At 44.3% G+C, this 12730-nt stretch overlaps 1 protein-coding gene across 1 annotated transcript in view; it reads right to left on the bottom strand.

The window, feature by feature from the left end:
• pcdh1a (protocadherin 1a) overlaps positions 1–8121 on the bottom strand; it is a 92865-nt gene extending 84744 nt beyond the window's left edge. Inside the window, exon 1 of the mRNA XM_030438327.1 lies at positions 7273–8121. The gene's annotated coding sequence lies outside the window, so the exon portion shown is untranslated. The remainder of the gene's footprint in view (positions 1–7272) is intronic.
• Between the last annotated feature and the right edge of the window lie 4609 nt (positions 8122–12730).

Genomic DNA, 12730 nt, shown 5'->3' with positions numbered 1-12730 from the left:
AAGATTTTTTGTTAAAAAGTGTAATTGGGGCACCAATTAGCTCAGTCGGCAGAGCGGGCGTCCCATGTACAGAGGCACTGTCCTCGCTGCAGTGGCCCCCAGGTTCGAGTCCCGGCCTGGGGCCCTTTGCTGGGTATCACCCAACACCATCTGTCTCATCCTGTTTCCTGTCATCCCTGATCCTGTCCTATCAATAAAGCCATACAAAAGCCAAAAAAAAGGTGATGTGTAATTGAATCATTACGTTAGCTGAAGAATTTAACAAATGAGGGAAAAAAACAAAAGGAGTACAGGTGCCGGATCTTGTATCGACCGTCGCCCTGAGATTAGGGATCAGTGATTTCTTGGCTTTCGTGGGTTGTGAGAACAGCCAGAAATATACACGAATATAAGCACGGCGTGTTAATCTGAGTTCAAATCGGTACATTCTGCACCTTCTTACATGAAACAGTGTTCCGCAGAGGAGCAAAGCAAATGTGTATTAAGCTAGACAGCAAACCACAAATATACAGAAATCCAATGAGAAATCCAATTCCTTTTGAATACATTAAAATTGGAAGTGCAGGTTATTGATGCACTAATTGCTCAGTTATCGATGTGTCCCTTTTTACATTCGCAGGGGCGAGCCTTTAGTCAATGTGGCGTGAACAGTGAGTGCGCTTTGTGTGTTCATGTGCGCAGGGGGAGAAAAAAAGGCAGGCCGGTGTAAAAAGATAATCAGCGGATACACTCCAAACACATTTCTTGTTGCTACAACGGACGGTTATCATCGTAACGTCATCATTCGTGATGTTAATGAAGTTATTCTCAATTCAACAGAAAATGTTTCATGCAGTGTTGCTCTCTTTACTTCTTAAAAGCTTGGAAAAAAATACAGAATTTGACTAGGATCTTTATTATGGTCATATTAAAGTGTATTTGATCAAACTCAGAATCAGCATCGCCACACTGTTTGTAATGTGTGTTTCTATTTTTACATTTATTATTCACATTTTTTTCTGTAGTGTCTTACTTGTGATTTGTACTACCATACGCGCCTCTGCAATTCCCCTTCAGGCACAAACAAAGTGATTTTAATTTGATTTAATTTAATTCAGTTAAGCCTTTTTGACACTTGCATAATCTCTTGATCTTCTCTTAAAAAAAGAAAAAAAAAAAACATTCACTGTTGAATTCAAGTTTGCAAAAATCATTTTTTACAAAATGTCCATTTAAAAGAATGCAATCCAAAATGATTTGTTCGGCTGTTCCCATCGCTCTGCCGTTACAGCCACTTCCAGAATGAATAGGCGTGCTTTGATAGTGACATGATTGTTATGGTTGATGACACTCATGACTTAATGTCTTCCAGTTGGCCTCATGCCTGTCTTCCAGATGGCACCGTGCCTGGCGGCCACAGCGATTTGGTGCTTTTTTTTTCCCCCTCCTTTGTTTACATTTACATTAAAATTCATGTTGTTAGTGAAACATGCGCTTGCCATCACTCACTGAGAATCTCTGATAGGGTGAATATTATTGACACCGTGCCTTTGGATTTTTATCTCACATTTCTCAGCTGTCTCACAAGTATTTAATCAAAAGCTTTGACAGCATAGATTTTTTTTTTTAGGCAGTGGCGAAGGTTGAACATACGCTGAGGTTTTTTTTCACTACTGGACAACGGCACGTCTCACCGAAGTTCACTACCTGAGCAGCAGAGATGGATAAATTAGAGCTGCTGAACACAACTGGGAGTGACATGTTCCAGCATCTCAGCACTTTTTGCTCTGAAAAACTTGGTTATCATCTGCCATCCCAGATGGTGCGGTAGACCCACAAGGCTACAAGCTGATTCAGGCAGATCGCGATATAGAACTCAGCATTAAAATCAAAGGGGCAGGAGCAAGAAGTTAGTTCTTTCAGTGTGCATCAGATGTCGTCGTATCACAATCGTGGTTTACCAACTAGAATGCCAAACAGTGGGGCAGATATTAAGCTGGCTTGGGCACGGCAAAACTAAAATCTTCAGAGAGTGTATTAAACCTCACCCCGTACACGGCGCACAACTGTGGCGGCACAGTGGTGGTTATCACTGCAGAGACCATTTCATCCGTGCACTGACTGCCCATTACTACAACTGCAAAAATCGCAGAGCTACTTGCTACACCAAAGCACAGTTTAGACCTGGCTAATGCTTGGGTGACCTCTACTGTACTACAAGTTGCATGAGTGCAGTACACACACTACTTCCTTCACGCAGAGCTATTAGGGCTCTGCAAGACCTAAAGGGCTCATACCGTAAATTCCCTTAAGCGCTGTGTGCTGCAAAGAGCATCCTGCACAAAAAACAGACAAACACATCGAGCCAGACACTTACGGAGGTGTCTTCTGAGCAACAAACATTTCTGGAGAAATATCTTTCCAAACACAATCAAGGCGTCCACTGTCTGACTGAAGAGATAACTTTAACTCTACCAGCGAAGCAGCATTCGCCACGAAGCCTCACGCTGTGATCCTGCAATGGTCCAGATGGTTCCAACATAGAGGAAAAACTGTAGGCAGCCTGTACCACAGTATGGAGGTGGACTTTCAAAGCCACGCTCAAAATCGCCTGATGGGTCTGCAATTTGCTGTATCTCTCGTTAAGATGTTTGACTCTGCAACAAAGAATACGGTCGAGGCGAAAACTACTCAGGCGGTGGAGTTTAAGACCCCGAGGAACATCACAGAGTAGGAGCGCCGCCGGGCCAAAAACCCAGCTTATTAAGACCATCGGGGGTGCCAAGTCTAAGTACAAGAAGAGACCAGAGAGTCAGTGTTTCATGACTCATGCTCAGCGTGGCCATCACTCCACACACTCACAAGCTGCAGGAGAAGCTCACCCAAGCATACCCCTTCACCTGCCAGTGACCTCTATAGATAAGAGTGTCGCGAGGAGAGGAGGGAAAGTGGTTCTCACTTCGGCCCACTGTGTCACCTGGGAGTCCTGTCGTCGCTTGTATCGACATTTTGCTAAAATATGGTGTCATGGTTGATCAACACTACATGTTTTACCTAAGGGTAAAAAAGGGAAACGTTACGACCCGGCGTTGCAGTAACGAAGAGGCGATAAAGGCAAAAAGAATTACATAAATATTTGTATAATGTGCTTCCACGTTCATCAAATGATAGTGTGAATATGTCAAATGTCAGTTCGGAAGAATGTTCAAACACTTACACAGCTTTCTTTCACTAAAAATACAGAAATATAAATAAGAGTGCAGGGATAACTGTTTTGTTTATACAACCATATAGCCTCTTAATAGTCAAATCAAAGTGGATTTGTCTCATTACGAAATATGAAATACGCAGAAGAGGACAAGAGAAGATAAAGTGGAATATTGGAATAGTTGTGGCAACTTCAAATGGGAAAAGAGTGAGACTTGAATTGCACCAGTGGAGCCGACGTAAGGGGGGAAATCTCTTTCGCTTTGTGGCTCCATTTACCTTCCTTCTGATCTCTCCTTTACCTCGTGGATCGGCCCATTTCCTCAAATGCCATTTTGTGTGACAGTGAACTCCTCAATTCCTCCCAGCAAACCTGCCTACAATCCTCTATCCCTCCACTCCTCCCTGAAGGCTCAGTGCCCAGTGCCGGCGCTGCTGCTCTCCTCCTCACAGAGGAGAAGGTGAAAGACTTCACTGGCAGCTAAACATCAGTCAAACTGCAAGGTCTGATTGAGTCTCACCTGTAGCCCTCACACAGTGCACCACCCAGCTGCACTCCCTGTTCCAAGAAAACGTTTCGAGTCTCGCACGTCTACTATCACCGACCCTACCCTTGGCAAACCCTCGCACAGTTGGTCTCATTCTCAAGAGGGGATTCGGTTTTCTGCCAAAACGAGGCTAGGGCTGAACCGAGTCATAACATTGAGAAAGTGGAACCGTCTCAGTTTTACCAACATGTTTGCATGTTGGTCAGCGGTCTGTATCGCCTCGGCCCCTGTTGTAGGAGCCTGTTCGCTCCGTCTGCTTTAGAAAACCATCATCCTTTAAACTGTTGCACACATGTTCTGCCAAAATCCTTCTGCACCCCAGGCAGCTGTCAAAATGTCTTAGGGAACATTGACATTTCATAGGTGGGAGGAAAGAAGAACATAAGGTTAACTGGTGCATTCCAAAGTAAGTGTAATGATTTATTTAGTTTTGTTTGAGAGGCTTCCATGTTTATCAAATCTCCGTAGCTATGTGGTTATCAAAGAAACAGCATGGGCATCGGTCAAACTGGACCAGGAGATTCCTGTTTGGATATTCTATCGATTACCTATGTTAAAGGGCCATTACGTAGATTTGTAGAAAACGTCTGATCTCAAAATGTGTATATTTGTGGTATTAATGAGTTAATAATGCAAACTCGGAAATATCTTTTTGTTCATAAGTGAATAAACAAGTTGTTCCCAGAGGAAAATAAGGTCCCCGTGACACTGTTTGAAGCTAGAAAGGTGGCAGGGTCCGCCACACATAAACAAAGTAAAACAGCGTGAAATTGTGTTGTCGTTTCGAGTTTGTTATTTAGTTTGTTTAGACATTTAAAAAAAATAAAAAACTTTCTCTTTGGAACAACATTTCTTGCCCAAAACTACAAACTGCACCTATAATGATTGTATAGCAACTATAGGGTCGAAAATAAAGAAGTAAAAGGACAAGTTTGATCAAACAGACACAATTGAAAGATATTAAAGGGGCATTACATCAGCAATCCATCAACATCATCATGCATTTTCTAAATGTAACATGGATATTTCACCATTTGATGGCATGGGACAGTTGTTTGTAATTATATCACATCAATTTATAGTATATGGTTATTTTTTAAAGGTATTACATATTTATTTTCATTTTTTTCAAAGATGCTATTTGGCTTGACTTAGGACAAGTTGAAGAAGTTAAGTGTGTTTGGCCACAGACATGCGACTGTTTCCAAAACTCATTCAAAGTTAAAGGTATGCAGTGGGAGAATATAATTGTGTTGCGGAGCATGTGAGCCTCTCCTGGTTACCATAGAGACAGACTATCTACCGGCTGAGTCAACTCAGTGACTGACTGGGTGACACTTGCTCTTTAAGTTGGAGCGGCTGGCTCCACAGGTCCGGCAGAAGTGACTCAAGCGTGGAATCAACCGAGGCAAAAAAAAAAAAAAAAAAAAAAAAAACGGTGGATCACTAAGACGTCAAAAGGGGGTTACGACATTGTGCCTGGAGGGGGAAAAAAGAACACTAGAGTGCAGGAGTGAAACTTATTATGTGCTAATTGATTGCTTTGCGGGTAACTGCAGAGAAAGATTATGATCCAGCACCCACCACCACCACCACCACCAACCACTGCCAGTCTACCTCTGCAGAAAACCCCCTTACAAATGTTCATCTGTTACTGGGAACACATCAAGCTCATGAATCCCTCCTGTACGACGGCGTGCCGCTCGCCTCGCTGGAGTGTGGAAAAGATAACAAATGATTTAATGATTTTCTCGACTGATGTGATTTGATATATTGGCTGACTCTGCGCCTTTAGCTAGTAGAACAGGTAAAATCCATTAGCCTCCCACCAGCATGATTTATGATGGGTAGCATCACAGCTCAGGTCTCCAGCACGGCTGATCCACCGGTAGAAAATTTACTGCAAAATGTTGCTCAGCACACTTGCACGCTACTGACTGCAAAACCCCTGGCCACTGGTAATGAGAAAGCAATGGCCCTTTGGTTGGAAACACTTGCTGAGGGCACGAGCGTTTGATTTAGCTTATTCATGTAGGCCGCTCGGCACAAAAACCACTGATGGAGGGGTCAGTCCAACCACTATAAAATAAAATAAAAAAGCCCATTGAATGCACTGAGATCAGAGAGGCCGCAGTCAGACATCGCCAGAGCGTCTAAAGAGAGAGATATGAGCGTGCAGACAGGTTGTACACTTTGCATTCCTCAGACTAACACCGGAGCTCAGTCAGATTTTCCTTCATTTCACCGCTTTTTTGTTATTCCCGTGAAGGATTTTGCACTCTTGAGCTCTATTTCATGTCAGAGGACTCCTTTTCTGTGATTTGATATGTCTGGCAGAGGGTTAGCCTTTTCCAGCAGCTCCACCACATGATAGATAGATAGATAGACAGATAGACAGATAGATAGATAGATAGATAGATAGATAGATAGATAGACATTTATCCTTTGCAGAGCTCCCATCACACACTGCTGCTTTCATAATCAGCTGGCTCCCCTTCATCACATGCATCAGGTTTGTGTCTTATGGACAGTTTATGGGCCAGATCTCGGTCGCAGGCCTGCGCTGTGTTGTGACGGTGGCCTCGTAGCCCACAGTGTTAGTCTGTATGTGTGGGAACCCAGACCCTTAGACATCTATGTTGGAGTGGACTAGTAGGAAAAATGCGCCTGGTGGTCGGCGGAGTGACGACAAAACAACACCCCAGACTCTCCGGAGTGCAGGGTGGAGAGTGGGGGGGGGGGCGGATGCGCTGATCAAAGATCCCCACCACCACCACCACCACCCTTCCCTCTCTCCGTCCCCCCTCCCTCTCCAATTATACGCGCGAATCTCTCCATAGGAAGAAAAAAAAAAAAACTGCCGATCACTTATGAACATGGCAGCCCTGCGTGCGTCAGAATAATCTTCGCGAGATAATAATAACAACAATAATAATAATAAATATTTCTCGCGCGTAAACAGCTCCACTAATAGAGGCAATTAGCGCGATGTTTGCAGCCTGTATGAAATAAAAAAAAAAAAAAAAAAGGCGAGAGAGAGGATGGTAACCAAATGGATCGCATTCTGTCGTCCACCGGATCGTAATGCACGATATGGATGCAATTAGGACGGATCCGAGTGAAGCGTTATGAGCTCATACTGTAAGGTGAAGTGCCACGATACGCACATCTAATGACTTAATGCCATTACTAACGCAGGCTTGAGCGCCAGTCCACTCGGATGCATGTTGTTGTTGTTTTCTTATCTAATTGCGATGCATCGTCTTATCAATCACGCAGCGCACCGCTTGTTGCGGGGGTTGACGGATCTCCGCCGCCGCGTCCGATCAACCTGTAACACCGAGCCGCCGCCGCCGCCGCTGCCGCTCCGTCAGCCTCGGCTGTGATAAAGTGCACCGGGGACAACTTGTTGTATAAAAACAGCCTATTCGGAGCCGTGGCCTGCGCTATCATGAGGGGGGGGGGGGGGGGGCTGCAAACTTCATTCACATCGCAAAATAAAGACAACTTATTCTGCGGTCGTTTTCAGTAACGTTACCTGAGCCGGAGACTTTTTTTTTTTTTTCCTCAAAATCGAGCGCTTCGACGCTTCCAAAGCCAGTCCCGTCCAGCAGCTGATAGAATGTCCAACCGGTGATCCCAGAGGCAGGTGTCTCACCCTCAAACCTCCGTCACGGGGGCTCGCATGAAAAAATAAAAATAAAACATCAAATCAAATAACTTCAGCAGCCGCGGAATCCGGTCACAGCAGTCGCAACTTTGCGCATCAAAATTCGGGGATAGCGTCCACACACACGCACACCGTCGTCCCGGCACTCTGATGGAGGAGATGACGGTGTATATAAATATATCTGTCCGTAAAGATATCAGAAGTTAGGAAAGCTGTTGGATTATTATTTCTTATGACAGAGCTGCGGAGCGAGGAGTCTCATTCCGCGGGGATAGCCTACAGTGTGCCATGTTTTTTCTTCTTCTCCAATCCTCAATAACTGATCCCTGCCAAGATATGCACTCGCTGGCGCATCCCTTCGGTCCAAGTTTCTTCCCGTGCGCTTCCGCACCCCCTCCTCCACCTCCTCCTCCTCCTCCTCTTCTGATATTAAAGCAGCCTTAGAGCGCACTCTGAGGACGCACCGGGTGTCTGAACGACGGCAACGTGGATGTCATTTTCTTTTTTTTCGTTCTTTTGCAACGTGAAAGCGGAGCGGCGAGAGAACGAGAAGCCCATCTGAGAGCGTTTTCCAGAGAGCAAGTGGTGAGGATACTGTGGGTAGGTTAGTTGCTCTCTCTCCCTTCTCTCCCCTCTCCCCTTCCCTCTCTCTCTCTCTCCCTCTACTCGTCGGAGCGTGGGAGGAGGTGGGGCTCCCATCCACCGCAGCGCACAGCAACTTCACACTCAGCATCACATTATGCCTGGGCTGCCGACCAGGAAATTGTGTGATTTCCTACAGTTTAAGAAGATCTCATCAAAGTGGGTCAGCTGAAATGGGGGGGAGGAGGAGGGGGAGGAGGAGGAGGAGGAGGAGGAAGGGGGGGATGCACCTTATTAAATAAGCGTGTCACGCAGGGAACTGTGCATGCCCTGCTTCTTTTATAATTTTATAATTATCTTTTTTTTATTTTTTATTATCCTTGCTGCAAAAACGACTCATGCGTATTTTGGTGCCAAACGCACTGATCGCGCCAATTGTCTTAAATTTAGTGTTTAATCAGGTAGCGCCCCCCCCCCTCCCGAAGTGACAGTTTACTTGTTGATATGCATTCCATGTAGCAAAAAAAAAAATGAATGGCCCTTAAAATGGAGAAGCAGGTTTGACCACAATTTATTCATTTGGCGCCACCCTCAGGCGGTTCTAATAAGGAAAAAAAGGGGGGAAGTGACACAGTCTTCTTCTTCTCCTTCTTCTTCTTCTTCTTCTTCTTCTTCATCATCATCATCAGAACAGGGAACTGGCAGGTTAACAGTTGCATCATGTTCTGCACAGTGCAATGTTGTGAAGGCAGTGGCTATCAATTACGCAGAAAAAGAAAAAAAAAGGATAAAGAAAAAAGTGTGCAATGCCGTTGGTGTGCATTGAATTAAACTAGTTAAAATCTGACATCATCTGCCATCAAAACTGCAGCAGTGTAATTAAAAAAAAAAAATAATAATGAAAAAACACAATGCTTTTCGGCTCAGGGCTGTAAATCAGCGTGGCTCGGCAGGGATGCGAAATCCATCCCACGCCACAGTTATCCTCCTGCTTTTTTTATTTCTTTTTTTTTCCCAAAACACTGATGCCGGTGATCATAACTGCTGAAGCACAAGCAATGGACCAGGAGCAATGAGTCAAACAACAGGCTCCGTCACAAAGGAAAGCCTTGAGCAATGCACCCCCCCGCCCCAACCCAACCCCACTTTCCTCCTCCACCTCCGGAGAGAAACTTGATTTCCTATCTCCCCTCAGCCATTCTCTCCGAGCAAAGAGTTTATCAGAGTGTTTCCAGCGTGTGATCCTTTTTTTACTCCTCCCCCATCTCTCATTAGCTGCAAACACACAGCTGTTGGGTTACCTCTCCAGGGCTCCCATTAAGGGCTGCCACTCAGGCTTACAGTGTCCCTCAGCCAATCATATTAGAGCGCCCGCCCACGCGCTGCCACCGCATGCTGCTCCTCACCCAGCCATACTAATAACGTTTAAGTATTTCTTTCACAGGTGGCCCATAAGTCGTCTCTGCGAGGAGACAGAGAGAGGGGAAGGATTGTTAAAGGAGATGACAGTGACCGACGAATGAAGCGATTCGATTTCCTCCCCTTTTTTTCTTGTTTGATTGTTTTTTGCTGTGGAATTAATATTTGTTTTGCTGGTTTTATCACACGAATCAAAATGTGCATCCGGGGCAGTGTTCTGAGACCTCACCCAGCTCACACAAGTCGTTTATTCTAAAAACTCACGCATTACGTAGGCAGACGGAGGCTCCAATCCAACAGAGGCATTTGTCTGTTTCAGTCAGAACCGTGTGGGCTGGAACACGGCTTCATTTGATGCCTTTATAAGTCGGTATAAAGAGTGCGGGTCTGTTTGATTCCCACTCACCTTCTTTCCTGGTGGCCGTATGAGAGAGAGGTAAAACCGGGACGAGGCGAGGGTAATCGGTGCATCAGAGCAAAGGCAAAAAAAAAGAAAATGCCCTCAGACTCTCTCCCGCATTCCCCAAAAGAGCCCGGCCCCGCCATGCTGTATCTGGCCCGGCACATTGTCTGCGGCCGGTGCCCTGAATATTACACACTGGCACTTTGATGGAGGGGGCTGATTCTTCCAAATCCGACTTAGCCGGCCGCGTAAACGCATTCAACGAACATCAATTAAATGTCTGGCAAGTTTTTCCTCAACAAAAAAGAAAAAAAAAAAAAAAAAGAGAGAGAAAGAGAATGTGTTTTTCAGACCTGTCTCCATTTATGTCTATTGATGTCTGAAAACCTTGAAGCTTCGGGGAGGCTCTCTCGAACTCTCCATAGGCGGACGGCGATGTTATAATTCTGAGCTCATGGCTTGTTTGCAATTGCAGGCGCACCGACAACATGGCGTGCGAATGTGATCTGTATATATTTACATCTATTCTCTTATCACATACCACACCTGGAGCACCTTCACCCCCCCCCTCACCAACACACACACACACACTTCCACAGGAGGCATATATAGAGAAAAGACAAAATAAGACACTAACAGACAGACGCAAAGCTACACACACACACACACACACACACTTGGGGATATATCTAAAGGGAGAGAAAAGAGGTAGAAGAGCACAAGTGCAGTAAAAGTTCTCTGTGTGCACTTTGAAGAGTAAATCCACACTGAATGTGAACTCCCCGTCCGACTGTGATAGGATGCCGTACCTCCGGACACACCCATGTTAGTGATGTCACAGCGGGCGCCTCGCCTTCGGCATCTGATTGAAAAACACCCGCTGTGGCGCGCAGGTGGTCGAGTGGTTAGAGCGCATGCCATAAAACGCAGCCGACCCCGGTTCACCGTGTCACCTCCCCCTCACTCTCCCATGTTTCCTCCCTGTCTACTGCTAATAAAGGTGTCTATGCCACAACAAATCTTTAAAAAAAGAAAAACACCCGCTGTGACGTCACTGGGGTGTGGTCAGCAGCGCCAACACATTTAAGCCCACAGGTGGGGGTTTTTGTTTTGTTTCCCCTGCGGATTTACTTTTTAAATGTCACGACGTTAAAAATAGAGCCTGACATATGTGAGGGAGAAAAAAAAAAACATCCTCTATCCAACGTGTGCTGTCTTCTCTTCCTGGGCGGACGCTGAGTGGCAGAATGTGTCGGATTTCAGATTTGTTAGCACGTCCTACTTGTGGAGCCGGAGCAGTTACAGATGGATCAACGGAGGGATAGAAGGAGCGCTGATGCGGAGAGGAAACTTTTATGAATCCCGCAAACTGTTCAGCTCGGGGGACAAAGCTGACGGCGAAGTCAGCAGTTCATGAAGAAAATTTGCCACCGCCGAAATTAGGTTCCCATTCACTCGTGAGTCCGTGACAAATTAAAAAAAAAAGAATAATTTGGGAATATTCCTGAATGTGGGCATTGATTCAATAATGGCGTCTATTCACAGAGCGCAAAATAAGCCTATCATAAAATGGCAGCTGTGGTCAAAATAATGGCATCCACAAACACTGGTGATGTTCAGATCTTAAAACATAACATGCGAGGGATGCATGTAGACTTCTATGGGACGTTATATGGTAAAGTAGTATGTTGGGCCATGCTGTGATGCTGCAGTTACCAGAGGTTATGTGGGAAGACAATAGAGTAGCTCAACTCATTTAGAAATGACTGTGTTAGGACAAAAAGATTTTGAAATTTTGAGTCAACCCAAACAAGTGTGAGTGTGATCACTGGCAGGCGAGTTGCAGAGAGATCGATCAGAATCAGAACTCCATTATTAGTCCCGCAAACGGAGGAAATGTGTGCGTCACAGCAGCTGAAGGATGGTAAAATTACAATCAACAGTAATAATAGTAAGAAACAATATAATGGAATGGAGTAATGGAATAATGGAAACAATATAACAAAAAGACATGACATAGAAATAGCCTCAAATATACATAATATGTGCATATGTTTATAATATTTAGACAGTTACAGTTGCAAAAGCACAAATGTTTGAAATACTTGAAGGATTTGGTGAATTTAATGACTAATTTGGTTGAAAAAAGATATTTAAGTAAGTTAAGTATTGGGTGAACAGTGACAGAGTTGGTAATAAACAGCTATATTCTTAGCTTTGATATTTGATAGATGGTTGAAATAAGAGATTAATCAACAATGGAAATAAATAGCTTAACATCACTGTTACGGAATAGCGAAATGTTATCGATGAACTGTTGAAACTGAAAGCTAAGTAAAGGATAACTGGCTGCAAAACATAACTTGAAATTGGTAGATTTCAAGATAATAAAGAAGACCTTGTTTTACATAGTTGAGTAACTTAACTAACTAAAACTAAAGAAAAATCAGTTGAAATGGACACATCTAATGGTACTTCAGTTCAATCAGACTTGATGGTGTGGCAGAAAAGCAAAGTTGGGTTGAAATTAATTGAGATGCCATCAATCTTTCACATCCATTCCTCATTCTCAAGTTTTAATTCCCAGACTTCATGGCAGTAAAAGTTTGATCAAAACTCTCTTTGTAGATGTAGTTCGTTCTATATTCAGGTACTCGATCAATATAACCTCCTCATAATGTAATTATGCATGGTCTGAAAGAAGTTTCTCAGAAACTCCGAGCTGAGCTAATAGTTTCATGATATTACGATATAAAATATTGTAGTTTGCGGTTATTAATTATTACACAACTTTCAGTTTTACTTGGTTGGGAAGGTCAGAAGTTGGGACAGGTGTTAAGCAGGGTTCACTTTGTAAAGGACAGAGGTGTGAATCTTCACCGGCCTCACTAATCGATTACGATTCACCTGTCAGTGGTGAAC

The sequence above is a fragment of the Sparus aurata genome, chromosome 13, assembly GCF_900880675.1.
Source record: "Sparus aurata chromosome 13, fSpaAur1.1, whole genome shotgun sequence".
Lineage (NCBI taxonomy): Eukaryota > Metazoa > Chordata > Actinopteri > Spariformes > Sparidae > Sparus > Sparus aurata.
The sequence above is the reverse complement of the archived record's forward strand: the minus strand, read 5'-3'. Positions and strand labels throughout refer to the sequence as shown.